Below are 27,422 nucleotides of genomic sequence, written 5' to 3'. Positions count from 1 at the left end.
AATGATTTTATGATAAAACCTAATTGTAAGTACACCAGAATTCCAGAAGAGAAGTAGGAGTGCTCTTTGTATTGCTTTCTTTCTTTTTACTCGATTACTGGTAGTAGGAAAAAAATAAAAGTCAGATTAAGATCCTTAAAAATTTTAAATGTGGGTCTTTCAGATTGCAGAGACCTCCTGGGCAAAAAAAAAAAAAAAAGAAAAAGAAAAAAGAAAGAAAATAGTGGCCCTATAGTGAAATGCTTACAATGGGCATGATTGTGGTAGCCCCTCAAGTCCTGGGGTTCACTAATTACCCTTTAATGAGGTCAGTCTGCCCGGGCTTTTTCCCTACCTTGGGAGGGAAAGCACACAAGACGGTTGGAGTTCAAGTGGATCTTTCTGTATTTGCAACTTAGCATAACTGCTTTGAAGGCCCCCAGGGTGCTTAATTGGGGCCGTGCATTTTTGTTTGGGGGGAGACTGCACACAGCTCCTCATTGTGCATGTAGAAGCCACTGTGCATCTTGGAAGCATTACATGCTTTTGTTGATGGTGCATAGTTTTATCAACTCCAAATGAGCTTATTGCCTTTTAACCATTGGGAGAGCTAAATAATGGAAGAACCTAGAAGTCTCTGGGTTGGGCAGCCGCCCAGCAGTTTAGGGAAGGAAAAAAAAAAAAAAAAAAAGGAAAAAAGAAAAAACGAATGAATGGTTTAATTGTAGAGCAAACCATTTGTTTACAGATTAAGATTTACTTGGTCACTAAATCCTATGGACTAGGAGCTGAAAGAATGAGGCTGTAAGGTGCAGAAATTGAAAGCCCAGTGTTGTGTTTTGTGATCATGCTCAGCTGTTTTTGCCCCCCCCCCTTTTTTTTTCCACAAAGGAGGCAAAAGAAGAATGAATTGTTTAATGGTGAGAATGGCCTGGCCAAGTGTACTTTTTGAGCTCTAAAGAATGAGGGGAAGAACGAGGAACGAGGAGGCAGGTTGTTATGTCTTTGCTGCTGCTCAAGAAGTTGAAGCCTGCAGTTTCTTCTAGCTGAGAGGGGACTAGAAGATTGTTGCTGAACCTTCCTGTTGGTTGAGGGGGGTGGTGGTGGGTGGAGTAGTGAGTGGAAGAAAGGTGTGTGGGAAAGTGGGTGGTTGCTGGAGGCCTTTGTCGTCGTGGGCCTGGACAATGCATTCTCATAAATAGTAGGAACCCTTTGTAGAAATCCCCCTATTTCATTAGTTAGTTTCTGAATAGAGAGGGACTCTACAGCAATGGCAGTGAAGTGGTTTAGCAGCTTTTTTGGGGGGATGTGGGGGGAGGAAGAGCTGTTCCCTGGCACCCTGAATTTCAGCATTTTTTACCTCCCCATTTTAAGGATTTTATTATATTTTAATAGTAAAAGGCCAGAAATCATAGGGTTTGTTCCATAGTAGTCCTATTTCATTCTTTTAATCTGCCTATGAATACATAGGCTTATAGAACTCTCTAGTAGAGTGTTGTTTTCTAGCCGTGTCATTGTAAGCACTCCCCAGATCTCTGTTTTTACTTTTACATTAATCTTGGAAGTACAACCCGTTTTCTCAAACACTTGTCTTGTGCATTAGTCTGTTGCCCTTTCTGTTAACTCAGGATGTAAGTACTGTTTCTACACCAAGTTTTTGTGTTCTGTTAGCCCGTGACTAGGCCCATCACTTCTGTAACATAAAGTCATTTGTTCATTGCCTGATGTGAATTCGATCAACTGAGCTTTTAAAATCTTAGTTGGTTTAGGATGATCTTGTTTTGTGTTTTTCTCCTTTAAGTTTGGCCACTATTGTTTTCATATCATGATTCTTCTGAAATGGCATGATTTTTGAGTCCAGATGATGGCTGAAAACTTCATTCCACAGATGTATTTCTTCTGGGGTTGGGATGGTGGTGTTGAGCAACATGATTATAAGGGGCTGGAAAGTAAAGAGGGTATTAAAATGAAGACTTGTCAAACTGCTAGTGACTTGTTAAGGCGTTTTTGTTCATTTCTGATGCTTTCCTATTATCTTCTCTGTATTAGTGAGGAAAGACACTGGAGCATCCAACATAATTTTTAAAACTCTGATTTTTAAATAGCCTGAAACTTAGCACTGTCATAGTCACCAAGTAGACTAACTTTGTGAAATCACATTTTTTAAAAAATCCTGAAAAAAAAATTTTTTTTTTTTTTTAACTAAAGTGGTAAAACTCTACAAGTGCTCATCTAAATTTGATTTCTCTGGTGGTTGTTTGAATGTTAATATGTTCTCAGTCTAGGTTTACTTAGACACCAAAACACAAATGCAAAAATGAAATACATGACTCGGGTTAATATTTACGACAGCTTTGGGCTGTGTAAGCTTGAGCTCTCTCTATGGTTTTAATTCTTTTGGAAAGAAAGCTTTATACCAAATTGTCAGTGCCTCTACAAAATGAATGCTTCTAAGGATTTTTAAAATGTCATCTAGTTGGGTAAGTTTGTGTTCTCTTGTATAAGAATGGGGAGAAGGTGCTGAGTTTCCTGCCCCTCGGGACTTTATCTGAACAGGAGCTCCCCTTGGCTCTTCTTCTGTGTATTATTTAAGTGAATTCTTTGTGTTGCCCATGTAAAATGTGAAAGGAAAAATGCTAACCTAAGATGCTCTGAAAAAGATTTTTATAAACCTGCTTACACCAAAGTCTAGTACTTTGTGTCTTAGCTCATGTGAAAGTTTTAAAGTCTCCTTTGAAAGACTAGTGTATGAATCTATAAGCCTGCCATAAATTCATGTACATATTTCCTTGTAAAAACCAGTGTTTTCCATTTACCTGGAGCTTGTACAGCTGTAGAGTTACTTCCAACAGATAATCCTGTCCAATTTTAGATTGATGGAAGTTCTGTAATACTACAGTTATGTACTGGTGATTGGATGTCAGTTCTCTGAGTACATTAAACCTTAAACCTTTTCTGACAATTGTAGTAAACTCTGAAGACTCTTGTTCTTGAAAAAAATCTAGAAAATGCCCAGCATATTCAAATCATGTTGTTACCAGTGTTCAATACATAAATATAGAACTCTGCTAATTGCTTTTGAATTAAGTGGGCAGTTTGCCAGCACAAACCAGTAGCAGTAGGACAGTAAATGGTGGTTAAAAAAAGAGATGCTGTTTTATCTTTTGTCTGTAAGATAAATTGTGAAAGGTTTTTGAAGAATTTCATTTTGGAATTGTTGCAACTCACTTTGGTATCTAAGGAATAACATTAACTGTACAAATAATTGTGTGCAGTGAGGTATAGTTGCCTCCGTGTTATCTGAGCCTCAATGTGCGTGCATAATTGGAGAGATTATTGGAAAGAGAGTGTTTTGCTGTGGTAGATGTGGTTTAAATCCTAGCGCTGAGCATAGCATTTAGTTTCTCAGCTTACCCACAAAATCTGTGACTAATTTAGTGAATGTGAAGATTTTTGTCCAGATGGTTAGGTTTAATTGTAAAAACTGGAAAGATTTCAAAGTACCCTTTGGGGGAGTACGGGAAACAAGTAAACAACACAAAAGAATTAAAAGTAACTATAAATCACTAAATATAGCATATATGTATATATTTCATATTTATAAACATACATAGTCATATATACTTAAACATATACACACATATATGTATATACAGTCAAGGAAAAGCTTAAAGAATTGATTACAACAGCATGAATAAATAGGATCTGTGAGTGATTGGAATGTTTAAGGATTCACCATGTTTTATTCTTAATTATTTCCTAGTTTGTGTTTGGCCTTTCTGGACTCAAAACAAGTTTCTTCTCAAGTGTGCTAAAGTATCGCTGTCTGGTCGCTGGTTATTCTTGGTTGAGGGGCTTGGTAATGACCAAATGTTAGGGCAAATCCTTGCTCTAGCCCAGAACTTTAGTGGCTGCTCTTGCTTCTTTGTGGGTCTCTGAGGCTTGGGCCAGCTTGCTCTTCCCAGTCTGCAGCTGTGAGGCCAGAGAGGTAGTAAGCTTGCAAAAAGGGGAGGTAGATGGAGCTTATGTATCATAGCGACCTTCCCTTTCAGCATCCATTTCTTCTTCACAATTACTCCATTTGATGGCTGCACTAGAATGGAAAGATAATCTGAGCTGATAATCTTAGAGTTGCTCAAGACCTCATCCTTCTTCTGGTTGGTCCCTGTGAAGAGCAAAGCTTTAGGGACAGAAATTGTCCCCCTTCAAATTGGCTTTGAAGTTGGTAGGCTAATAGGGTTCTATAGTGAACTTTGTGTTACCTGGAACAACCAAGAGAGGAAGAAGAGGATGGGCTATGGGGTTTAGAAAGTAGCAAGACAGAAGTTGAGATGGGCTATTGATAATGTTTGCTGTGTTGGAGAAAAGTGAGACTTCATGGCATAGTGCTCTACGAGGCAAGAAACATGGACACATTTCTTGTGCAGGAATGGAAATGTACCCAGATATTTATAAACATACACATTTCATAGCATTCAGGAAGTAGAGAGGAGGAGCTAAATGTATGCGTTATATTTAATATGTATCAATTGCTTTAATATTTGATTATAGAGTCCTTAGCATTTAAAAATGGCCCAAGAAATGAGCTTGAGGTTATCTTGTACAGCCGGGAAGATAAGCAGGCCATGGGTGTTGAGACGGTGATTTTCAGGCCATGAAAAGTCTATGTAAGAGAAGTGGCTCCCTAGGAGGAGTAAAGTGTAGGTCAGTGAGGTCGTCCTCTTCTCCAGCTCTTCTCTGTCCCCTTCCACCACTCTTGGTCTTCCTTCTATTTCCTGAGATCCTTCTCTAGGGGTTTCTTAAGATACTTACAGCCAGCTTTAAGATTCAAATGATGAAATTGAAGCAGGATCTGACATACTTTCCCCTCCCCCTGGTGTTTTTTTGGAGAGGGGCATTTTTTAAACTAAAATAGGGAGTACGATTCAATTAGGGATCTAATAAGCAAATGAGAGTCTGAAGCTTGGTACTGATATTAAGTTGTGCTGTGACTCACACTGCAGTATAAATTTTTTGTCTTTTTACTTTTCACATCTGTTATTCAAGTTTTACATGTATTTCTATCCATAAGTTGTGTTTTCTAGAAATTTCTGCCTATTTGTAAGATACCTGATGAAATTGATATGAGGAACTGAACTAACGCACAATTATGCACAGTTATGAACTGACAGTTATGAAGAAGAAGCTGAGATAAAGGCCACTGGGATTCCAAGGACACAAATCAGAAAGATAATGGGTGTGATAAGCTCACCACGATTTGTGCAAGCAGTGGTATTTTTAATTTCCTCTGATGTCTTCATTTGGGGAAAGGAGAGCCTTTTGGGTTGCCAGAGTACACGGTTATGTGTTTTTCTGTTGGAAATTCTGGAACATCTTAGGATAGAGTGGGCAAGGAGGTTGACCAGAAAAGCAAAAGGTTTGCCTACTTGTTGCAAAACTTCTTCTGTTGTTAATGTTTCTTTAAGGCTTCCGGTGCTGGGAACTGCACATGAGGGATGAAGTTGAAGTTCAGGGGCTGATGGAGCTGATTTTGAAGCTCTATTACAGGATAGAGAGCTGTATCAAGTATAGGCTTGAGATGGGAGAGAAAGAGCAGACTCAGCAGAAAGAACCACGTCAGCAGATTCAGCAACTGACGCTGAATGGAGAGGGGAACCAAGCCTGGAATCCCGATTGATTGAACGTTTGCACTTTTTTCTGGACATGCTTCCTAGGCTTTTTCTTGGCTGACTGCACATGCTGTTAAATCCACTCAGATAACACACGTGGAATGTGTTTTGCACAGACCTTGTAGAGATTGGGTTGGGAGTTGGGCACAGTCCTAATCATGCAGGACCTTGTAGGTCATAGTAAGGAGTTTGGATTTTAGTTTGAATATGAGAAAATTTTCAGAATTTTGAGCAAGGGAATAACATGATTTGGTCTGTTTTTTAAAAATCTTACTCTGACTACTGTGTACAGAACTGCCTATAGAGAGACGGGAAGACAAGAAGAGGAATAGGGAAATCAGTTTACAGAACTTCCTCAATAGGCCCAAGGAGAGGGAAGAGACTTGGTACTCATGAAGGTGGAAGGAAGATAGGACTTGGATATGCAGTCAGGAAAGAATGAGGATTAAGGATAAACCTGGATTTGGGGGCATGTGGAATCAAGAGTTGTGATTAGTCTGGTGCAGTGGTGCATACCTGTAATCCCAGTTATTCAGGAACCTGAGGTCGGAGGATCCCAAGTTTGAGACCAGCCTGGTCAACTTTGTGAGAGCCTGTCTCAAAATAAAATAAAAATGACTGGGGATGTGCTCAGTGGTAGAATGCCCCTAGGCTCAATCTCGAATACCAAAAAAAAAAAAAAGAAAAAGTACAACTCACTTTTGATATAGCTGCTGGTTGCCAAGTGATGTTTGATCAGTTGGATGGCTAGACAGGAGGCACAGATGAGGAGAAATGGTTATATATAGCTTGACTTTAAAGTTGTTGGGCTGGAGTGGGTTACCTCGAGAAAGGATAGTTGGAGAAAACTGGGGTCCAGAGCTGAGCCATGGACATTAGGATGAGCTAGCCCCACTTCAGTGAGGCGAAAGAAATCCAGTCAATCTGGTGTTTCTGGAGAGCAAATGAAGAAATTCCAGCAAGGAGGCTCTGATCAGCCATGGCAAATACTGCCAAGAAGTCAGGTTAAGATGAGACTCAGGACTGACTGATGGCAACCTTAACATAGATGGTCCTGAGATGAGGGGTAGGGATAAGGAAATTAAAAATCTGACTGCAGGACTGGATTTTTTTATGAGTGAGGAAAAAAAAAAAAAAGAATATAATTAATACATCATTCTTTTCTATAAGGGGCACCATGAGGTCAGGGACTACTCTATCATTTTCTTTAGAGTGGGGAACTTTTAACAGACTGTTTGCAGAGGGGAGGGTGGTGAAGAGAAGCTGATCAAATTAGACAGAGGGGGTGCGCTGGTGTTTGGGAGGTCTGGTACATGGGTGCAGCTGTGGGCTTCTGGAGTTGCTGGGACAGGTAATCCATTTGAACAGGAAGAGTCTGCATACATGCAAGGGAGCGAGATAGGTCTTGTGCTTAAAATCCAAACCAAACCAAACCAAACAAAAAATAGCAAGTTTTTATCATTTGTGCACTGTTGGTACTCTGTTAAGTTTTTGTTTTGTTTTGTTTTGTTTTTGTTTTTACCTGGACAGCAGTTGGATATTCACTTCTTTGTTCATTCCACCCCTCTTTCTCCCAACAGTTTAGGGAGCTTTGACCATTTTATGTTCAGACAGTAGAAATCTTAGAAAGGAAAAGTGCTGATACAAGTTTCAACTTGTTTTTTCCTTTCCTTCCTTGGCCCTCTCCTTCCCTCAGCAAGTAGTTTTTGAATGTCTATCGTATGTGAAGCACCATCTGGGTCCTGGAGGTCCAATAGTGAACAAACCAAGTATCTGCTCTCATGAAGCTTATATTCTAGTTTATTCTTGATGAATGAATGTATTTTGGTTGGCGTTACGTGCTTTAAGGGAGAATCACGTCTTGGAAGGTGGGAGGGAGAGTGGGATTGTGGGAAAGGAGAGCTGATATTTGTTTATGTTTGAGTAGGGACCTGAGTACAGTGGGGAGGAGCCATTTGGCCTCCTGTGGTGGGAAACTTTAGAGCTGGGAAGCCGCCTGTGTACAAGCCCTGAGGTGGTGAGTGTTTGGTGTGTTTGCTGAGAGGCAGGTGCCGGGAGATGAAGTTCAAGAAGGAACTGGAGGCCAGGCTCAATCAAGTAAGACTCAAAGGTGGGAGGGACAGGCTGTGATGGCCCTGTGTGGGAACTTGCCCTAAACTTCACTATGGCTCCAGTCCTTAGATTTCATTTTCATTTCTAAGAGGTTCAGATACTTGTACAGGCTATCTTGTATGAATTTTATCAAGTGATTCACAAGGCAAGATTGTAAATATTGAGTCTTAAAAAAAAATGTAAAAGAGTGGACCAAAAATGTTACCTTCTTCAGAAGACATTGATTAAAAGAGATTATTCTTCCCTGGGGCATGTGTTCCGATGTCTCAGGCATCACAGGCTTACATATGCGATTATATTAATATAGTTGATTTTTACCAATTTTGCTAACAACAGAAATAGATGGGGGTAGTAATGTAAATAGGTCAATATTTTTTGCCTTTTACCTCCTCCTTTGAAGACTAGTGTAGAGCTCTGAAAAACTATTGCCATTTATTAAAATACTTTTTAATTGACTTTTTTAAATTTAAAAAAAGCAGTAAATAAGTCTATAGACGTTTAAGTTGTAAAATGTTATATAATGGAAAGTAGTCTTTACTTCCCCCCCTAAACGTTCCCCCTAGCCTATTAGAACCAGTTACTTTTAACAATTTTGTGTGTCTCCATCTGGTCAAGAATATATTTATATTTCTCCTCTCAGTACACAAGTTAAAGCACTTGAAAGAAACTAATGTTGCTGAACACAGTGGTGCACGCCTGTAATCCTAGTAACTCAGGAGACTAAGACAAGAGGATTGCTAGTTTGAGGCCAGTCTCAGCAGCTTAATGAGACCCTCAGAATAAGAAGAAGAAAAAAAAAAAAAGTGCTGGAGTTTAGCTCAGTAGGTTGAACCCAGTGGGTTCAATCCCCAGTACTGCAAAAAAAGAAAAAAAAAATAGCAATAAAGAAACTGATCTGCCCCTTGCCCTTTGCAGTTAGCACAGTCTTGGATAGCACATGTTCCTTTTCTACCTTTGATTCCATAATTAAACTAGTCTGAAAGCCATTAGGTTGTTTCCAGTATTTTTCAGCTGCAAAAAATTTTCTTGTGAACATCTTTGCACACATGTATTTCAAAATGCAGTTGTTCTCTAACTTGATTTGCATCAGGTTGAGTATCCATTTACACTGGGATTTATTAAGTGCCTGTATTTCTATAATCTAATGCTGTGGATTATAATTTTCTGGCTTCAATGTTAATGTGATAATACAGATTATTTTATTTGTATTTTTTCATATGTACAAGTCATTATATATATTTTCCTACATGTTGGTAATTATAACCTTTGACTACCTTTGTAATGCATTGATAGCCATTTCTAGTTAATTTAAAAGTATTTTAGTATATTTTAGCTAAATGCACTTTTTTTATGTTTTGAAATTTTTTCATGTGCTTTGCAAATATTTTTTCATCTCTTTATTTGTCTTTTGCGTCTGTTTATGCTAGTCCTCTTCCCTCCCCAGCAAAATATCTTAAACTGTGTAGTCAGGTTTATAATTTATGTATTTTTATGGCTGCTGGATTTTATATTGACTTAGGAAGACCTTTTTTACTCCAAGATTATTCTACTTTTTTTCTTCTTTTGCCCTTATGGTACTTGAACTATCTTTAAGGTCTTTAACCAGGAGAAAAGAGAATTACCTTATTTATTTTGAGGGTCATGTTTCTCTATAACTTTTTATCCCATATTTAAAAATTCTTGAGACCTTAATATAAATAGTTCTTGTTAAGAGTTGTGTCTGACTCACCCAAAGAATGGTTAAGTTTTCTTCATTTCCCCAAATACCCAGTCCCTGGTCCCTACCCTTATTCTGGTTCTTGAGCTCCTTTGTGTACATTTAGAAAAATCTTCAGACAACTCATCTGAAGATTCTCTCTCTCAGGACGAATGTTAGGAATGGTTATTAGAATTTTTTTAAAGGTGGTTCTGTATAGAAAAATCACCACAGTATTGCTTTAAATATGACTTCATTAAGGTGTTTTACAGGTGTTTAATTTCTGTACTTGGTCAAATCGGAGGTAGAGTCAGAACAACTTAATGATTTGCAGCTCTAGCCCTAGGAATATTTATACCCAGTAAATACACTTACTAGTGTTTCCTAGAATCCTAGGGTAGAAATATTCCTGCACAGACGAACTGCTTAAGTAGTAAAGATGAGCCATGACTTTGCTTAGTTAGCCATTTTGGTTTAGTAGCATGTAGATAATTGCTGTGGAGGCAGGAGGAAATGTTTGGGGAATGTATAAAGCATGCAGTTTTAAGTATAACGGCTGCTGGTCTGATCTATGGAGGTCGTCTCTCCTGGTCAGCTGGGCTTTGACTTCTTTTATGATCCTGGACAAACGCCACTGTTTTCTGGGCTTTGTTTTCTACTTGGACTGTTGCCTCCCGGTTCCAAAAGAGTTCTAATTTTCCCCATTCCTACTTATTGCACTGGAGACAGATGTCTTTTATCTACACTTCTCCCATTTTGTTCTGTAATATCTAATGTATGTTTCTCTGCTAGCCCCAGACCCTGAGGACATGGATGCCATCTTATTTTTATTTCAGTCAATATTTGTTGAACTGGATGCTCTTTTAGTAGGGTCACAGAGTAGAAGAGGGCCTGAAGGCTGGCTCCACTGGGTCTCCATCTTTTGTCTTTCTTTCAGGTAGAGATCACAGGCACAGACACTGCTGGGAATTATTTGGATTTTCTTCTATCTTGCACTTATTTTGGCATTTTATCTGTCATCTGGATAATCAGTTATATTGTGCCTGCTTTCTCTGGGTCTGGTAGCATGTCTGTTGAATTTTAAAGAATAAAGATAAAGATGATTTACCCAGAAGGGTTATGTGGTGTCAGAATAACAGATTACAACGGCATCCTGTTTGTTGGCAGATTTTTGTTTGATGATTTCTTTGTTGCCCACAAAACCCTCAGGACTAAAGTGGAAGGCTATGCTTAAAAAAGAAAAAAAAAGTCATTATTCAAGAAAAAAAAAAAGAAGTGTTTATTGGAAAGCTGACACCAAATCATCAATCTAATTTGCAAACAAAAACTTTTAAAAAACCAGTCCAGGAGTTTGGAGTGTGCTCAGATCTTTGGGACTCATGCATGAATCTGGTCCCTTTCTCTCTGCTGATAGTCATATAAGAACTTGAAGCACAGCCCATTCTGAGGAGTTTGGTGTGTAATCACTGATTACAATCATATGTCATTATTAGCTGTAACTGTTGTTAAATAGAACAATAGTTTGATTTTTACCTTGAAGTTGTCCATTAAACTCAACATGTTATTAAAGCCTATCCTCCCCCCACCAAATAGTCTTGCTGTTATGCGTTCAGTAGATTGAAACTACTCATGTTTATTGTGAAAGTCTGCTTTACCTGAATGAGTTTTGTGCTGCTGTGTTAGCCACCACATGGTTGTGGTTCTTACGGAGTGTCTACCCAGTTGCATGTCTTTTTTGCTAGTAGAGAAAGAAATTTGATAATAAGATATATTATAAAAGATGATGGATGATGCAAATTAATGAGAAAGCTAACATCTATTGGAGTGAGCAAATACAGCATCAGCAAAGCCTGAGAGTAGTTTCCTCTTTGAGAAGTTCCCCAGATAAATTATTTACTTAGAAGTCTTATTTCCTTTCTAACATCAAAAGGTACAATCGATAATTTTTACTCTTGGTACAATGCTTAGCATTTAGCTGCCCAAGGAACGTTGGTTGAATTCAGTAGCACCTTAAATTATGTGTAAATACTTCCAAAGGAATATGCTGTTGGTTTTTTATGACAGTCTTCAAAGGTCATAAGAAAACATATTATTGCTTTGGTTTCCAGGCAGAGAAACTGAGGTTTAGAATGAATGTCAGTGCCTTCTAGTTTATTGAGTATGTACTACAATGAAAAAGAGGCACAGCTTTTGTCCTTGAATTTATACCTGGTCTGTTCTTACCTCATCTTGTAGGTTTGGATTTTAGTGAGCATCTGAGGACCCTCTTTCCAGGAATTAAAAATAATAATAATAGAAGAAGAAAGAAAATGTGCGCACACACACAAACCTTTGCTTCTATAATCACAGGGTTTCTCAGACTCCACAAAGTCTTTGAAGCTCAGGTACAGAATCTTCGATTTAACAATTGCTTGTCAACAAGCCCTTGAATGAAGTGACTTGCTCAGGGGCCAAACAGCCTGACTACTGAGAAGCAACAGGAACCCCATGCTTCTTTTTCCTCCCCTAATGTTTTCCCCATACCCCATGCTGATTCTGAAATGATGAACCACAAATTAAATAATGGGAAAACTCTTTGTAAATATAGAGTGTTTTACAAATATAAATGCAAACAAATCTGTAAGTGACAGGGAAACCCAGGCCACACATTTGGAAGTGGCTTATGTTCATGAATTAGGGAGCCTTCTAAAACCCCACTAAATGTTGAGTTGCCAGCTGTTTGCTTTAATCTGATCATTTACAAAAAATCCAGCAATCCTCACTGGTGTGTATGTTAAATAATGATATAAGCAAAATGAATGCTGTGCCTGTGGCCTCTATTTTTGCAAATGCTCTCTATATATGGGTTGTGAGAACTGGTTAATTCTAATTGCAGAAATATCAATGGGCTTTATATCTGTCTTCCTGAGATAGTTGTAAAGAAGAAATTTAAGTACTTAGAGAACACACATTTTGATTTTTGTTCTACAATGGGAAGAACCATGTTAGCTTGAAGAACCTCATTAACGTGAGGGTTAGTACTATTAGTTTCTCTTAATTAAATTTTGGTGGATGGCAGAAATATTAGAAATAGAATACAGATGAGATTTTACAAAATTTCTGATTTTGAGAGTAGAGAAAAAGCCAGTGGTTATTTCTACTGTGCATGATAATTTAAAAATAATTCGATAATGACTCCATTTGTGTGATGCCGGTATTAAAAAAGGGATATGGTGAAGGCTTGCCTGTCTTTATTCACCAAATAGCAGTTTTGCAGACCCTTACAAGTTCCCATATGTTAGTGAAAAACATTTTCCAAGGAATTGGCAGTGTTGTACTTTGTAGCTGATGCCAGCTTCTTCCTTGGGCCAATTCAACAGAGAAGAGAGAGAAAAAGCCTTGTTTTAGTGGCTGAATTACTCTGACAAGCTTTCACATTGCCCCTCCTCTTATTAATATTCTTTTTGATGTGAGCTTGTAAAACAGAGGATTGGCTGTTAATCTCCAAGATCTCAAGGGCTTTTGGCAGTGGCCCATAATTGATGTGTTCACATGGCTGTTGTCTGACTACTAATGATTAGACAGCAGTGTTATCTACCAGCTAAATCAGTGTTGCTTATAAATCACACTTGATAAACTGCAGTTTCATTTCTTCAAAGAGTCCGTACATGTCTACATACTTTGATAGAACTGCCAGAGGCATTTCATGATTCTATGACAGCTTAGATTAGGTTTATTTTTCATTTCTGTTTGACAAAATATTAGACTCTCTAACGCATGTGAAAGAGAATTTGTTTTGTTCCCCTAACAAGGCACTTGGGGAATGATAAGCAGAGGAAGATTACCTATTCTCAGTGGGAGGGTGAACAGGTTGTGATGGCAGGTTGTATTTTTGCCTTTGCGACTTACTCCAAGGTGAATGGAGTGGGGCGGTAGTACTTGGGGTCATGCCACTCTGAAAGAAGGAGAGCAGAAGACTCCGGGGAGAAAGTTCTCAGAATGTGGGCCTGTGCTCAGATTGTGACATGGCTGGGGAGGGCCATCTAGAAGTGTGAGATTGTGCTGACTGTTCAGTCATAGTGTGTGCTGAGCCCATGCAAGGTATGACTTCCTTTTATAGAAGGGCCAGAGAAAACAAGAAGGTTCTACAACAAGAAGAGGTAACAGCCACAGAATAATACCTGTTGTTCTCCACTGCCTGGTGCTTACTGACCACAGACACATCCAGACTTTTGCCCCAAACTTTGCTCACTGCAAACAGGAAGCCTGGTTGCATGTCCCATATACATGGTGGGCTTTGGGAACTTGATGCTAAGTCATGGCTCTTTACCTAACGGCCACAGACTCCTCTGGCCCAGAGCTAACTTTTACTATTTGTAAAAGTAAAAAACAAAAGGACTTAATTTTTAAGGTTATTTTGTTGCCCTATGCATGTACTGGGGCACAATTGTTTATTAATGATAGTTAATCTTTAATTTTTGAGATCAGATGTCTTTAGATTTCAGTGAAATAATTAAATCAGTATTGTCATTTTTTTTTTTTTTTTGAAACTGGACTCAGTGGCACTTGACCACTGAGCCACATCCCCAGCCCTATTTTGTACTTAAGAGACAGGGTCTCGCCGAGTTGCTTAGCACCTCGCTTTTGCTGAAGCTGGCTTTGAACAAGATCTTCCTGCCTCAGCCTCCCAGGCTCCGGGATTACAGGCTTGCCCCACTGTGCCCAGCTCAGAATTGTCATTTTTAAGAAGCTGATTTTTTTCATGGGTTTTTAAAAAATTATGTTGCTTTGAAGAGAAGTCTGTATGGTTTTAAGGTATATCAGAGGTTGAATATTTTATCAAAATTCATTAACTTTTATTCAGAGTATTGGGTTCTGTGGCAAAGATCAGGGTGGAAGTTCTGTTAATATATTGCTATAGTTAGTGGAGTTCTTGGATATAGGAATGCAGGAGAATGCACTTAGCACCAGAGCTACTTAAAATAAATGGTACTCACCCCATCCAGAGCAAACAAAAGAGCCATGAGTGCTGCAGAGTTTTGATCTCCTTAATTCCAGGGGTCAAGTTTATTCCTCAGCTATCTAAGAGTGGCTTTGACATGAACATTCCTTTTCCTTAGTAAATTTTAGGGTTGTAATTAAAATAAGCACTAACGTCAAGGAATAAATGTTTATTGAAAAGTGTGAACATTGACTAACAAAGGTACTTAACTAACCTGCTTATCTTACAGTGATTCATGGTTGAATCTAATACTTTTTTTTTATTATACAAAAGCAATTTATAAGTTGTTTTGGTTATGGTTATTAGATTTTAATATAGTGGGAAAATACCCATGATTAACTCAGAGAACACAGTCCTTCAGTTATTTAAATAGATGCTTCATTTAGTTTTGATACATAAAGCAACTATATTAGAGTTTCTAATGTAGCTGTAAATAAGAAAAAAATGCATTAAGAGGTATGGAGCATGGTTTTCATTATGTAAAATATGTATGCATATGTAAGGACTGGATGGTAATATTAAAAATAAAAATTATGGGAATGTTTTAAAAGATTTTTATACCATCTTTAAGTAATGTTTTATTTTAAAAAGTAGTGTATGTACACACATCTATGAGTTTTATGAAGTGTATTATTACCATTATGGCAAAAGTAAGCATGCATTTTTTTAATGTTAAAAGATATTAGTTCTTCTTCACTGATGGTTTAAATCATGATTCAAATCAACTCGATTTAAATTTAGCTTAGTCTGATGCTGAAACTGTTGGCAGGTGTTTATTGACTTACTGGAAATTATTGTAAAATTAAGGGAAGGTATAATAGAAATACATATTTCGTTGTAAACATGGGAAGCTCTTTTGCCTACAGGGTGCTCATAGTTTGATATTAGTATACAGAATATATCCCCGTCATCTGCTGTTTTGGGGGTCACATTATATAAAATATCTTATTCATTGATTAAGAAATCTTGGATTCTTTGTGGTACGTACTGTAAAGATTGTGGCTACATGTCCATTTGGGAGCTAATCTCTTATTGTTCTGTGTGACAAAAAACTATTTGCCAGATATGAGATTGAGTGATTGCCTCCCCCCACCAAATTAGTTTTTTTGTTTTTCCAATGTTGGGGATTGAATACAGGCCTTATGCATGCACTCTACCAACTGAATTACATTCCAGCCTCCCAACCCCTCATTAGTCTTAATAATTTCCTATTGTCATCCAAGAATTTTTCTGAAGTAAAAGACATGTAAAAATAAGTAAGTATTCTGGAAAAACTGGATGCTAAAAGAATGTGATCCTGTCTACCCCTGTACTAGCCTTTAATCTTTTGTAACTCTATAAAGTGGATTAGTAATTATACAAGTACAAATGGATAGTAACATTTATTTCTGTTTATATCTGTGCATTGGTTCGAAGCCATTTTCATAGAGTTCGTTTTATTTAATTCTTGAGATGCTTCTATAAAATTGCTGAGGCAAGCATTCTTAATTCTTAGATACTGACACTGGTGGATCCTGATCTCATTCTTAGGTGAGGATTCTTCCTAGACACTAGCTTCTGGAAGAGAAAAAAAATCATCCCCTCAAATAAAATCCTATTACATATGTGATTCTAAATAACTATAAATATTCTATTATAAGTCCATCCCTAGATATTTGGAGGTTTTCCATCTTTCATCTCTGTTGAAAACTATCCTGTGGTTTCCAGAGACCGTAGTAGCTTGGTTTTAATATGTTGGCTTAGCCATATGGTAACATAAGCTCTGTAAACGTGTTATTAAGGTTGGTGCCTTGGGTATCACTGGAAGGGGCAGGATCAGGTAGGGGTAATTTGAAAAAGCTCACTCAGGATACCCATTGGATTTGTGACACAGCCCCCTGAAGTGAAGTTCACTCTTTGCCTTTTAGACTGCCCGTGACACACAAAGGATTAAGGGACATGGCATTTAGGAGTAGGGTCTGCTTTCTCAAAGATCACAAGTCATCTAATGGGAAAAGGTGATTACAGTCCCGGGCTTAAGTCTTATTTCTTCTCCTGCATTGAGACAGACAGTTCCAAGTGTGTGCAGTGACCACTGTGGGCTGCCTTGGCTGTTAGAGTGGAATTAAGGGAAGTGTCCGGAATCGGCAGTCTTTAAGAAAACACCAGCCTTGCTCTTCCAGTGGTTGGAGGGGAGAGGGACTCTGGGCCAGCTCCATAAGAGATCTGGGTCCTCTTGGCTTCTGCATGGTGGTGCTGCACACTGTGTAGCCCTTTCTTTTCAGTTTTTTTTTTTTTTTTTTTTTGATTGAACCCAGGGCCTTGTGCTTGGGAGGCAAACACTCTACCAACTGAGCTATATCCCCAGCCCGCACTGTGTAGCCCTTTCTAATCTTGGAGCTGCTCTCCATTCTCCCTGATTACTGAGTCACTCAGCTCCTTCCCCTCACTCTCTTCTGTACCACTGCTGGGCTGTCCAGGGCTCTGCCCCTTTCCTCAACACTCCTCTTGCTTTTCCTGAGCCATCTGGTCCACTCCGCTGGCTCCATTACTTTCTCTGTACCAGCGACTCCTCTCTAGTCTAAATAATTCCCTTGAGTTCCAGCAGTTCTGCTCAGTATACTCATTGCCCCACAGGTGACCCTCTGCTGAAGCTCTGCAGAGTGACACTTTCATCTGAACAGACACCTGGGATTCATCTTTTGGGTTTATCCTCTCCCCGCCTTCCTGGGTCCCATCTGCTCCCTGTCCCCACCATGGCTGCCCTCTTTTTCTTGGAATTCTATCATGGCTTCCTAATTATCTTTCTCCCTCTAGTTTTTCCTTCTCTCATGTGTTTTCCAGCATATTTTGAAGTGCTTTTTATCAGATGATCTTCCCTTGCCCCTGTTTAGAATCCTTAGTGCTGTCTTCTAACTTCACAGTGAACCCCAGATTCTTAATCTGGCCTCGTCTGTTTGTGAGCTGATTTTCAGCCTCAGCCCTTCCTGCCCTTCCTGGCTTCCTGAGCTGCCAACCCCTTAACTGAATGTAACATCCAGAGTGGTTCAGCTCTGCCCACACACCCCACCTCTTCAACAGGACAAATTCCACACATCCTTCTGATCCATCTCAGCACACTCCCTACACCACCCCCTGGTACTTCCACAATGCCCTGAGCTTACCTGACCATCCCAGCCCTGACCACTCTCTGTTCTGCAAATACCATTTGTCTCCTCTGCCAGCCTCCGGCTTCCAAATGGCATCTGGAACAATGCTTGGCATATAGTGGCACCCACAGATTATTTTTGAATGAGAGAATGACTTCCCCAACAATGAGGTGCACACAGCAGCCCTTGCAAAGAGAGTGTGGGGTCAGTGCCTGGTTCCCCAGCGCAAACTGGGTCCTTGATCCACCTGAGACTCACTTGTTGAAATAATAGTCCTCCACCATGAGCCCTCTTCCTCAGCCCTCTTCCTGTTTATGTCTGTTTATTCTAAAATGGAATGGCTTAACATCTTTTATTAAAGAGATGTCTTTAAATGATGTAAGTATAACATGTTCATGTTAACACTCAGGTAACGCAGAAGGCTGTAAATGAAAAGTAATCCACTTTCCCTCCGTGTTTGTATATGAGAGGATACACAAGAAACTGCTAGAAAAGAGGTTCAGAAGTGGCCTACTGGATTTTAAAATCTGATCTATTTTTGGGAGGGAAAATAGCCCTGGCCTATGGGTAACATTCTTTCATGTGGGGCTCTGTGAGAAGAAACTTTTTTTTTTTCCCCCCCAGAGTGCTGGGATTGGACCCAGGACTTTGTGCATACTAAGCAAACACTGCACTGAGCTATATATACTCAGCCCCCAGAAGAAACTTTTGAAAGTGTGGGTTGTAGTGTAGAACTTGGTAGAGAGAATGACCAATCTCACCGGTATTGCCCATATTTTCTCATTTTTGCTCCTGATCCTGAGAAGTAGCTTCTCTCCTAAGACTTCAGTTTCCTCGGTTCACAAAATCACATTGAGGAAACCCCCACTGCTGTTGCTTTTTTTTATTACATGGTAGTAGTGAATGTGTCTTTTAAAGTACACTTGATCCTCTCATGTGTATCTAAAAAGAACAAATAATAAAAAAGATTTTTGAAAACCTCCAAAATAAACAAGGTGTACTTGAGAATAGGTATGTGCTAAGTATTATGTATGGAAATACCATATACATCGATGTAGTAGATATGTTCGAAAATAGGTATGTACGAGCTCTATGATTTTTCTCTTTCTCTTTAACCATTTCATCCCTGTGATAAATGATGGGGAGCTTTACTAAGTTGTACTCAATAATTAAAGCTTCAGAACATTCCTTAATTTAGTGGTATGGATCAATATTTCGGATGGATGTTTGGGAGGGAGGGAAGGAAGGAAAAGATGTATACACTGAGCCTTTTAGACAAGTGTTGAGTTTTTGTGAGCAGTGCTACTATTTTGCAAGGAGGAATGTGGTACCAAGATAGTATCCTGGTCAGGGAGACAAAATTGTCCTTTCTGTGGCTGATTCATGGTGCTTTGAAAAAGCAGGTTTTGACTCTTTTTAAGATACCGCCTTAGTTCCCACACTGTGTGATTCAGACACAGCCCCGTCATTTAGTTTGTAATGGGCAGCATATGTCTGGTTTATCATTCAAATGTCTTAAAGTTTAGTTGTAATCTCAAGTGAGACTTCTTAATATAATATAAAGAATTGCTGTTAGTTGAGATGAAGAGGAGGAAGGGGATTATCCCCCAACAGGTTTTCTTCCCTTCCTGGTCCCTGCCTTCCTCCTCTCTTCAAATCATGTTTGCATCCAGAAAGATGAGGGTCAGATACCTTCAGCCTTTCCCTTATTTCTGTGTGACTTCAAGGAGAAATTAGGAGCTCCTCAAATCTGGCACTGTTTATCAGTGGTCAGTGTCTACTAAGATACATGCATTGTCCACGTGATTTGAAATCGATGGCTAATGTAGGTGTGTTCCTATAAAGCAACACCCAGAGTTTACCATTTGGCTCTCTTTTAAAAGTCTTTCTTTTAAGGGCCCAGAAATGAGATCTAATTGATAGACATGGAATCTGTATGAAACTTTTCAGGAATTTAGCTTTGTACAAACAAAGGGACTCATAAAAAGAATTAATCCAAGAACATAGGCTTTTCTATTACCTTTACGATGGTCTCCTTTCTTTGTAGCTTATTTTCATGTTTTAAGTGTCTTTGGAAACAGGATGAGAGGAAATCAGAGAATGCTTTTGAACGAGATATGAAAACACTGATCATTTACTGCTACTATTTAAAGCACTCCCAGCTCTGTGCAGTGAAAGATGTCAGCGACGCTTTCAGACAGATTGAGTATCTGTGGCTCAGCAATGGACGGGATTCTTTCAGAGAACATAGATGAGGCTAAGTATGTGACAACTGATGTGCTCTGGCGGAAGAGTCCTCGAGGTCCCAGCATCTGCTCCACCTCTGTAACTGTCACTTTGCAGTGAACTTGACACATTAGGGCCTTCAAGGGGAGATTTAGTTTGGCTTCAAAACAAAAATTTAAGGCATTGAGTAGAGTCATTTAATTATGCTTAGTCTTTACATGCTCAGTACCTTCTGCTGTACTTTGAAAACTGTTAAGGCTAGAGGATGAAGTTAAAAATAGTCACTGTTTGGAACATATTTGACACATGTGACCGACCATGTGAGCCTCTGCTTTGTGACTTGTGCACAGAGCCACCTCTGGGGTGACCACAACAGTTGGTGACACCCTCCCCCACACAGCACCATGAGGTGTTGGATTGTTGAAATCAGGTTCTGGCGAAATGGAAGCGTTCATCTTGACCCTGTGGGGCCACAGACCTAGCCGGACCCAGGGGGTTAGTTGCTAAGCCCAAACTACACTTCATTAGCTGAGACTGCTGTGACTTGTTATTTAAGACAATGTTGGTTTTCACAGCAGGTAGTGCAAAAATGAAACTAGTAATATAATTTCCACGTATGTGTACATAGTTGTAACTGGTGGAATTGAATGAGTTTAAAACAATAGCAACAACAAAACCAAACCTGAGCTTCGGTTTTAGAAGGAGGTTTCTGAAGGGAATGCAGTATTTTCTGGGAAGCCTTGAGATGCTCTGTTTCAACCTGTGGGCAAAAAACAGATTTAGGAGTGTGGCTTCCAACATAGGGAAGAGTAAGAAATTACCATTGGAGGAGGTTTTCTTTCCATCTTGTCTTCTAGTATACATTTAGAAGAGTTTGCCTTTGATGCTAGGCCAGGGCAGACCCAATTCTGACTCAACCAAGGCATTCTAAGTCTTCTTTCTAGTTACTTAACTTTTCCCAAGTTTCCTTTTCTTCATCTCTTAAGGTACTTCTCTTCACAGTCTTATGAAGATTCTTATGAAGAATGCAGAGTATAAGCCTGCCTATACTATAAATGTCAAAACAGTTAAAAATTCCTCTATGGGTTTTTTGTTTTTTAATACTAAAGTTGAGGCCAGGGGGATTTTACCACTGAACTACATCCCCAGTCTTTTTTTTTTTTTTTTTTTTTTTTTATTGTGGGATAGGGCCTTGCTGTGTTGCTGAGGGTCTGACTAAATTGGTGAGGCTGGGTGTGAACTTGAGATCCTCCTGCCTCAGCCTCTGGAGTGGCTGGGATTACAGGTGTGCAACACCACAACCAGCGTAATCCCTCTGTGTTATACGTGTGAAACAGTAGCTGCTGCCAGTGTTCTTACTATTTTTACAAGAAAGATTGTGGACTTTGAGACTAGGAAGCTTTGACTTTAAATTTCAGTTCCTCAGATAAGTGACACATACTGTTAGATCTTTAGTTTCTGCCTCTGTCAAATTGGGGTGATGGGGAGTTAAAGGAGATGGAATTCTGGCACCTTAGACTCTTAGTGAGAATTTGCTCATGTTGTTTGTGCAGCAAGCTGTGAAGCATAAATTGCTCTGATCATTGTTCTGAAAAGTCTGCATCACGTTTAGGAAAGGGAGGATTAGGAACAACCACAGATATAGTGGTTCCAGGTTTGTCCATCAGGGATGGAAATTCAGACTTGATTAACTCACAGAGAGGTTTTAAGCCTCCCCTGCCTTGCTGATGAAGCTGTGATGTCAGGCAGATGCCAAGTGCGATTCTGTGGCACTGGTCACCTCTCAAGAGTGGTGATTTCTCCTACTGTAGTGCAGGCTCTGTCTAATGCTTTTTAAATTAAGAGGAGACTGTGGGCAATCTCATAAAATAGCCAAATACTAGGACATGGAGAAAATGTGAGCATTAAGTAATCATAACCCAGCATGCTCATAGAATATAAAAATATCGACTCTGAGCAAAATAAAACACCATCCCCCCTCTGGTTGTTGGCAATCTGAGAATCCCAGGATTGAAGGGTTAATAGCAGGATGGGTGTGGAGATTTGTGGCAACAGATGGCAGAAACCTGGGGCCAGCTCCCTCCTGCAGGGTTCCGCCCTGACCCAGCCGAGGCAGGGAATCGCTGCATTTAAGAGACTTGCCTATCTGCAGTGCTGGGCTCCACCTTCTCCCTCTGCCTGGCAGCACTGGCTGCCTCATGCCACAGAGCCACCTGAATGTCCGTTATTACATCCGGGTGGAGCAGGAGTGCCCACTGGAGTGCTCCCCAGCCCTGCCCTGGAGACCCCTCCTCATTTGCTGTCAGTTTGCTGGTACTGAAAACCATCTCTGGCTGACGCTGTCAAATGCTGGAGTGATGAAAGCCTGCCACCACCAGCACTCCAGCCTTGGAGCCGTCCTTGTTCATCAGCACTCAGGAAGCCCTTGAAATAAGGTGAACAGAGGAAATATTGCCAGGACCTCTGCAGAGTCCCCCCACCCCACCACCAGCCCTCCGATTGCACACGCTAAGTGCCGCTATCTGTGTAAATAACCTTTTCTTCCCTGCCTCCCTCTGCCCTCCCTGCTCCCCCCTCCCATGCTCTTAGACTCTCTGGCGTGATAAATAGCCAGGCTACTGCTCAGCGTGCTCCAACACCTGGGAATAATCATGCAAAAATAACAGTGAGAGACTGCCGCGCGTCTGTTCTTGACATTAACTTTCCTCAGTTTGACAGGCTGCCACCACCAGCTGTTAGACTTATGGGTCTTTTTTTTTTTTTTTTTTTCTTTTTTTCTTTTCTACTGGAGATGACTGCTTTCCTGCTTTCCTCTTTTGGGCTCTAATAGGTTACATCCGTGCCCCATCAAGATGACAGAAAAGAGGTTGGACAAAGGAACCGTAGCTAAAACTGGCCATTTCTTTAGCTTGATCTCTTACTCTAGTTGTTATTAGACCAATAATGCCTCAATGACTTTTAAATGAGGAATATCTGATTAGAACTGTATTTGAGTTTCTCCCCCAGAATGATGTTCAGAACTGCCTCTCTTGACTGCTCTTTGGTGTAGTAAATCCTGGCATTTTGCCCTATGGGACTAAACCACTAATCTATTTTTTTTAGTTCAGGTTTCAGATGTTTTTGTAATAATGATAATAACATGTACAGTAGTAATCACTCCTATTTTTTGAGTGCTGCTCTGTACCAAGTGCTGAGCTAAGGTTATTTGTGGGATGTCACCTAGTCACATTAGGCAAGTGCTGTTGCCATTTTGTCAATGAAGACAAAGGCCCAGAGAGATCAAGTGGCTTGCCTAAGGTGATACAGCAAAGGGTTAATGTGGGATTTCAACTCCAAAGACTGATGTCTGTGTCCCTTGTCTTTCACCAGGGCCCTGCTTTTTTCACACAGGCTACCAAGGACAGTCCTATGGATGTGGTTCAATAATACAGCTGTGATTTTGATCTATTTATGTGATGATTTGGAGTGTGACAGTCTTGCTCACTAAGCAGTTAGTCCATGAGGGTAGGGATGTGGTTGGTTTGGGCCAACTCATTCTAGCAGGTTCCGTGGTACCTGGCACCCAGCATGTGTGCTATAATTGTCTGTTAGGTGAATGTGTGATTGAGTTTAGGTAAGCAGGAGTAAATTTTTTTGATGGCAGTGCATGAAAAAGAGGTGCAATTAGAGATTTGTGGAAGGAAATTTTTGTAGTAGTTTAGAACTCTTTGGGACCTCCATGGCAATCGCATCATTGCTATAAAACTATAAAATGGGGGTGGATTAAGCCAGTCGACTGCTGCCAGATGCCAGTATATGAAAGAAGCAATATTTCCCCAGGCTGAGCTTCTCTGGGTTAAGCCCCTTTTTCTTGTACTTTTAACACACTTTAACCGCACTTAACCATGCATTTGGAGGGGATTATAGATTTATGTTAAATATAGTAGGATATAAAAAGAGCTTTGTAAGGTTGTGTGCAGGGTTAGGGAACTGTAATATCAGACCAGGGACTTTTTTTTTTTTTTTTAAGCCAGTGTTTACTGAGCTATGCACTGCAGTGAGCATTCGCTTTACATGAATTATCTCATTGAATCTTTGCTGCAACCCAGTAAGTGTAACTGTTTGTTATCATTCCCATTTCTTAGATGCAGACAACTGAGCCCAGTAACTTACTCAGGGTCCAACACAGCAAGCACAGGTAGGGCCAGGATTTGAATCCCAGAGTCACCACCTAGGAGGCTGCCTCCTCTTAGGATGAGGTCCTGTGGAAATCTTTGCTGCCTTCTGCCTTAACGAGCTTCATTGTTTGAAGGGATTGTGGTTCAGTTTATGGACCATTGACCTGAGAAGTCAGGGTGCAGTTGGGTTGATCTTTTATATTAGGCAAAAATAACTACTGAGCATCCTTTAAAATTCTGCTTTACATATGGTCCCACATATAGTACATGCAGCTTCGGGGGTGACACCATGAGATACACATGAGAACTGAAACCTTTTTGTGGGGGGCATATTCCACTGGGGGCATTACCTGGAAGAAAGAATTGGCCACATTCTTTGAATTATTTTCCTCTTACCCTTCTTGGTCTCCCAGTATGTGCTGAACTCTTGTAAATTTTCTGCTACTCTACTCCACTCGCCCCAGCTGCCACTAGTGGTGGCTTATTGCCCTTGCACAATACAGGCTGCTCTTTTCTCCCTAGGTCGCTTGGCCTCGGTGACCTTCTTGGTGGAACATTCTATGACTGCTTCAGGGAAAGGCTGGAAGCACAAACTCGAGCTGCCTGTGCGGGGCAAGTTAAATGGGAAAGCTGAAGTGGAGTTCAGCCCTGGTATTGATGCCGTGGGTAATGTGGGCCCAGCAAAGCACATTATCCAATTTAAGTTTAAGCTGTAATGGAAATCCAGATCCCTCTGTAATGTTTCAAGTACTGGCAAAAAAAAAAAATTGGAGCGTTTTTAAAAATAGCATACCTGTCCTGGGGCAGTGGAGCACGCCTGTAATTCCAGCGACTTGGAAGACTGAGGCAGAAGGATCACAAGTTTGAGGCCAGCCTCCACAACCTAGAAAGACCCTGTCTCAAAATAAAAGATAAATAGGCCTGGGGACTGTAAGGGTTGGGGATTTAGCTCAGTGATAAAGTGCCCTGGGTTCGGTCCCCAGTACCCAAAGAACAAACCAAAACAAACCTCAAAAGCATACTTGCCAAATAAAACACTTCCAGAATAGCTCAATTCTCCATCTCCAAACCCCTTTCCCATTGGTGACCTCTAGAGAAGAGGGGCCTGCCACAGACCACATGGGTGGTCTTTGTACTCCACTCTCTCCTCAGGGAGAAGAGAAAGGGCCTGCTGGGGGGGAAGGCAGGATTCCCTTTACGCTTCTTAAGAGACACAGATGGTGCCCATCCAGTGACTCTGGGAATAGTGGATTTGAGCTACCACAAGCAAAGCCAGTACAGGAGAGAAACTAAGAGAAATTCATTTGTGTAAATAAAAAACCTTGACCTTTTAAGACTATTACCTATCAGGTTTAAGGGTTTTAGACTATTATCATGTCGGATATTCATATTTATAGTTCAACATCTCTGAACCTTAGCATTGTCATTTTTAAACATGTTGGACAGGGTTCCAATTTCCCATCTTTAGTATCACCAACTAAACTTTTGTCATTACATTTGGATTGCATTAATGAAAATAAGCAGTTGATTCATTTGTAGGCCTGTAGGATATCATGGCCCCACCCTCAAGCCAGCCAGATTCTCGGAAATCTGGTATCTTTGGACTGGTGGTGTAGTTCAGTGGTAGAACTTGTGCTTATCATGCCTGAGGTCCTGGGTTCAATCTCCAGCACCACCAAAATAAAGAAGAGGAAGAGGATAAAGGGAGAGGAGAAGAAAAGGAGTAGTAAATTCGATCTTTGGAATTATATAAATGTCATTGATAGTATGGTGGTGTATTTGTATGCACATAAATACAGGGATTTGGTCCAGAAACCTATGTGATAGGATTTATCATCAACAATTAGAAGGCCGAGGAATATACATTTTCTGTTTGAGGAAAACACCTCAGAGGTGTGAAGTGACTCTTCAAGGTTACAAGCTAATTAGTGTCAGATTGGAGGCCAAAATCCTGGAGTCAGCATGTCCTGCTCCCTTAACTTCTGTAGCATTCATTGCCCCATTGTGTCCTCAGCTCAAGGAGCTGATGCTTTCTAAGACCCCTTTTTAATTTTATTCCATTTTCATGCATATTCTTCTCCAGTTTAGTTGTCTTGGTATTAATGGAGGCTGTCAATCAGGCCATGTAAAGAACACTTTCAGAATATTCCATTTTGTCTTTACAGTTTATACACATAGTATCGAATCATGGCCAGTTTACAACAAACTATACAAATTATGAAGTTTTGGGGAGCAAGTAGAACTGATTTATAATTTTCTTTCTTTTTTTAAATTCTGGAAAATGATTCTAACCCACACTGCTTTTCAGTTGTAATAAAGACTACAGGGTAACATCGGATTGTTTTTTTCCCCTGCTTAAATTTCCTGCCTCAGAACCCCTCTCTTCATTTGTCAGCCCCATTTAAAAATAGGAACTATCAGAGTGAACTTTGATCCATATTAAGGTGCATTTACCCAGAATCATAAATCATCATATCTGGGTTTGAGACTGCAAAATGCTTTCCTCTCTTGGACTCTGTGATCAAGAATATAGAACAGTAAAATGCATGGAGCAAAAGAAGTTTTATGGCAGCTTTGAGAGCAGGAAATTAAGTTTCTTTAACATGCAGATGGGTGAAGGGCTGTTCTATTGCGGCTTGGATCACTCAGGCAAGTGAACGTCAGTTTATCACTTTAGTGAAATGCAAACTGTAGAAGTAGTTCCTACAGGCATTTGAACAAGGAGCCCACACAGCTGACTGCTTCAGCTGTTTAACTGGGCGCACACGTCCTCATCTGATTCTCTTGGAATATATTCTTTTTGCTTTGCTTTATTACTTTTTTTAAGCAACAAAGACTATGATATTACATCTGTAGCCAAGTGACTACAGAGGATAACAAGGGATATATGTGAACAACAGATAAGATAGCATTTTACCAGAACAATCTTCTATGCATGCTTTTTAAACATTTATGATTTGTTAGCCCAACTGATAATGCAGCATGTCATCATTTGTAAGCAGGCCATGTCTATGGGCAACATCAGGATATAGGATAATCTGGAGTCCTAGTACAGGTGTGTTTTGTGTAGCTTTTCCCACAACCAATAACCTGTCACCAGGTTCAAAGCTATTCTGTAGTAGGTCCAAGTTGGTAAGTGGCAAAATAAAGAATAGGTTGTTGGTGATCTACCTATGTACTGTATGCATAGGCTTTGATTCATCATGTCAGACTTCTAGACTTACTCTTTTGCTGACCTCCTGGGGACAAGGTGCAAAGGAGATATCTTTGCACCACAAACTCTTGTACTTGACTGTCATTTTTGTTTCCTGTATTGAGAAAGAGGGCTGCTAAGCATTGGTTAAATTCATCAGGGATCTTGAAAGGCAGAATCACTAAAAAGGATTTGTGCACTGGAATAATTAATATTCTGTTGAAGTTGGGCACACACATTTATTTCTCCTCTTTTATGAATTCTGCTAAACTTTGCAATAG

At 40.0% G+C, this 27,422-nt stretch overlaps 1 protein-coding gene across 9 annotated transcripts in view; it reads left to right on the top strand.

Moving 5' to 3' along the window:
* The window catches only part of ZNF608 (zinc finger protein 608), a gene marked incomplete at its 3' end in the record, with an annotated part of 104,640 nt that overhangs the window by 14,938 nt on the left and 62,280 nt on the right, over window positions 1-27,422 (top strand). The gene's annotated exons all lie outside the window — the stretch shown is intronic.

Source organism: Sciurus vulgaris (assembly GCF_902686455.1).
Source record: "Sciurus vulgaris genome assembly, chromosome: 6".
NCBI classification, from domain to species: Eukaryota; Metazoa; Chordata; class Mammalia; order Rodentia; family Sciuridae; genus Sciurus; species Sciurus vulgaris.
This window is presented reverse-complemented; position numbering and strand designations above follow the sequence as displayed.